General features: G+C 41.2%; 1 long non-coding RNA gene across 1 annotated transcript in view; it reads left to right on the top strand.

The window, feature by feature from the left end:
- LOC308462797 overlaps positions 1 to 3,974 on the top strand; it is a 37,481-nt gene extending 33,507 nt beyond the window's left edge. Inside the window, exon 2 of the long non-coding RNA XR_013979363.1 lies at positions 1,804 to 3,974. This is a non-coding gene — a long non-coding RNA (uncharacterized lncRNA). The remainder of the gene's footprint in view (positions 1 to 1,803) is intronic.
- Positions 3,975 to 4,024: the final 50 nt, after the last annotated feature.

The following is a 4,024-nucleotide window of genomic DNA, read 5'->3' as shown; positions in this document are numbered from 1 at the left end:
CTAACTTTTAGAAGGCAGCCCTATATAGGGAAGTTTTTAATGTGTGATTTTTTATTATGTTTTGATATATGCTGTAAGCCACCCAGAGTGGCTGGAGAAATCCAGCCAGATGGGCAGGGTATAAATAATAAAATTGTTGTTGTTGTTGTTGTTATCTACACGTTGGTTATTCTTGGAAACTCCTGTGTAGGTATTTGTATATGAAACAGATAATTATTAGTAAAGTATCACCAAGGCATGCATTCTTTTTCTCTTACATGGATGGTGAGCAATGGACTGAATATTCACTTAAACATGAAAGAATTGAGTGCTCCATTATTATCCCTCACCACTGCACACTACTCTTCGTTAACATATACTACTGGGCACTATTGAAGACAGGGTAGTCAAGGTTATTAAAAACATGTTTTATTATACTATTAATATAAAAATAAGCACACACAAAGTACCTTTCATCACCATAAAAACAGAATGCAATGTTAACCTATTTCCACCAAGTTATATAACAAGAATGGAGAACCTGTAGGCCTTAAAATGTTGGCTGGCCTTCAGTCACAACAAGCCAAGGTGGATTTAGGGGAGCACAGCCGGTTTGGTCGCACTGGGCACAGAGCCTTGGGACAGTGCAACTATGATATAGAATGGCAGGCAAGAGGCGTGTGTGTGTGTATTTTGGCATCACACAGGGCACCGCTGAAATTTGAGACCAAGGTCCGCCATTGCATGTCAATTCTAAGAGCAACGCAAGAAAAAAGCTGAGATACTGACTGTAGGAGTGAATCAAACACAAAGTTCTCAAAATCTTTTATTACTGCCCAACACATTCTGAAAACAATAAATTTCTTCCGGGGGGGGGGGGGGGGACGACGACGACACTATAAGCTATAAAGTCTTAAATGGCTCAGAACCACAATAACTCAAAAACCATCTCTCCCCTTATGAACTGACCCATACCCTACAATCATAATCTGAGGCCCTTCATGTGCCGCCTCAGTGAGGTCTGGAGGGTGGCAACACTGGGAATAGGCCTCTTCTGTGGTGGCCCCCACTTGTTAAATGCGCTCTCCAGGGAGACTCCCCTGGTGTCTTCGTTACGTATCTTTTGGCACCAGGCAAAAAAATATTCCTGTTCTGCCAGGCCTTCAGCTAATTAAACAATCCGTGACTTTTTAAACTGTGGTGGCAGGGGATTGAGGGTTTTTTGTCATTATGGTATGTATTTTTGTGTTTTTAATATTGTAAACTGCCCTGTGATCTTTGGGTGAAGGGCAGTATAGAAATTAAATTAAAATTTATTATATTTCTCTGATTTATTCCAGCTGTAATCCAACAGCATCTGGAGTACCACAGGCTCCCCACTCCTGTTCTAAGTGGTCAGGATTCACAGCCATTACCAGAACTAAAAGTGAACTTTAATTACATGAACATGAGTCACACAAAATTCAGTTTTTCATCAACACAACTTGCAATAATAAAACATCCTGCATTTTAGACATTTGCTCACAGGACAGCTTGCTAAAAAAGATCTGATCTGATACAGCAGGGTTAACAATATAAAGCAGCATCTTTAAAGGAAAGTTTGCCCCTGCACAGGGTTAAATGGAACAAAAACTGAATTGAAGCATTTTCAATGTAGCAATTTACTCCCATATCAACCAGCAGTAAAGTACAGCGGTGCCCCGCAAGACGAATGCCTCGCAAGACGGAAAACCCGCTAGACGAAAGGGTTTTCCGTTTTTCAATGCGCTTCGCAGGACGAATTTCCCTATGGGCTTGCTTCGCAAGACGAAAATGTCTTGCGAGTCTTGAGATTTTTTTCCGCTCCCCCCCCCTTTTTCTAAGCCGCTAAGCCTTTAATAGCCTTTTAGCAGCTAAGCCGCTAAGCCTTTAATAGCCGCTAAACCGCTAACAGCGCTAATCCGCTAATAGGGTTGCTTCGCAAGACGAAAAAACCGCTAGACGAAGATACTCGCAGAACGGATTAATTTCGTCTTGCGAGGCACCACTGTACTTCACCTTAATTAGCTAGCCCCACTACTTCAGTGGAGAGTAAAATTATTGCAAGCACTGTACTCTGTTTTGTTCACAAAACAGCAGACCATAAAATTTAATAGCTGAGGAACTCCTACCTTTTTGTTTTCCAGAGTTAGAATAAAAGCAATATACAGAAATCACATCCTCTGGAACTTTGTTGAGGGGGGATGACTGACACAGCACCATTTGTGTCCAAAGCCTGCAGTGCATTTGGATACACTCACTCCAAATTACTCACTTCAGTTTCTGTTCCCTGAGAAGAAAGATGGTTGGTAAAACATCTTATCCCTACAAGGCTGGTTGGATGTTTTCAGTCCTGGGTCACTGGTGCCTCTGAACACGCACAAAGTGCCTTTCCTAAACCACTACCAAATCCAGCATACCTTATCTGTGGAACTTGAGTCATACTCCTGTTTCAGAATATTAACTGTTAGAAAACAGCTTTGCAGCACTTACTTGAAGCAAGGGCAAGTGGACAGAGTGTGCTAACTTGAAGATGCTGGGAATTTCCCCTTCTTAAAGATCTCACATTGTACTTTCAAACTAGACTTCTTCACATCTGACTGAACAAGCCCTCGGAGGTATTTGACTCGGCACTATTCAAATAGGGTAGTCTAGAGAAGGCAGCTCAAAAGCGGGCTAGTTGTAACCTGCAATGCAAGTTCTTTGTGCAATGAGACTAAACTTGATACACACAGAAGGATGGATTTCACCGACTTCCCAGTTATCAGGTTGCAAACTCCTTTGAAAACAACCTGCATTCAGATTTGTAATCTTTCACTTCAGTCAACTGTGATTGGGAGTCAGTTGAGTGCTGCGAGGGGGAAAACACTTTATTACCATCCTCAACTGCCATTCCCAGTCAACATCCCCATGCAGTCCACCTTGGAATGTCGTTAAGTAACACTACATCCAGCAGCAGGGTTGAGTTCCTTCAAATGTAACTGTTTTTTACCCCAAAGCAAGTGCTCTAAGATAGCGTTAGAAGTGCCATGCAAGCTCTGTTTTAAGGTTGCTATTGTTTACAGCTGGAACTAGGCAGCCTGGAAACCTGGTAAACATACACCATATACACATGATATGGGGGAAATGCACAATTGTGCTGAATTTCACACAATCCATACAGAATCAACTCCTGTTCCAAAGCAACACGGATACAAATCGGTCCCCACTCCCTCATAAGGCTTGCTGCTAGCACAAGCACCCCAGACATCAAGCTGCTAGCATTCCTTCAGCTAATTTTATTAACTGACATATCAGATGTGCTAATTGTGTGCAATGGCTCCATCCACCAAGGCCAAGACCAATCAGGTTTGCCGTCACTGACTTAACACACACAGACATGCTGCTCTTCCTTCAGGAAACTCAAAAGTAGTTTAATAGAGAGAACATGCAGAAAGTGTTTGTTTTAGGCAGGGACTAGGCTGAGATCTAGCAAACATGAAGAGTTTTCTGCGTTCTAATACGATTATCCAGAGAAGTCGCTTTTAGTTTTAATTAACCCTTCCAGAGATAACTGATTTATTGGCAAAGAGGTTACCATGCTTTGCTCTACAACTTGAAAACCATTTAATGTTAAGAACTAGGGATGGTTGAGCTTGCTATTTGGGTCAGTATGATATTCTGGGTAAAGCTTTGGGTTTCGTTGTAGGGTTCTAGGTTCAAGTTCCTACTTAATCGTAAGCCTCTCTTGGTGGGGATGATAAATGAGGTAAGTTATTATATCTGTACACTGAAGCACAGTACAGAAACGATTCTGGTGTCTTGTAAAGATAGGACTTTCACCCAGGCCTTTTTAATCCTGATCTATAATGCTTGATCCCCTTTTTACTAGATTTCTCTTTTATTGTTTTATGCTTGCAATTTTGTACACCACTTCAAATTAACAGTTTAGAAATGCTTTTTTCAAACAAACAAACAAACAATCTACTTAAGTAACAGATGCTAGAAGGAAATAACTGATTAAGTAAATTAATGCATACACTTATGA

Source organism: Podarcis pityusensis (genome assembly GCF_964106645.2).
Source record: "Podarcis pityusensis genome assembly, chromosome: 1".
NCBI classification, from domain to species: domain Eukaryota; kingdom Metazoa; phylum Chordata; class Lepidosauria; order Squamata; family Lacertidae; genus Podarcis; species Podarcis pityusensis.
The sequence above is the reverse complement of the archived record's forward strand: the minus strand, read 5'-3'. Positions and strand labels throughout refer to the sequence as shown.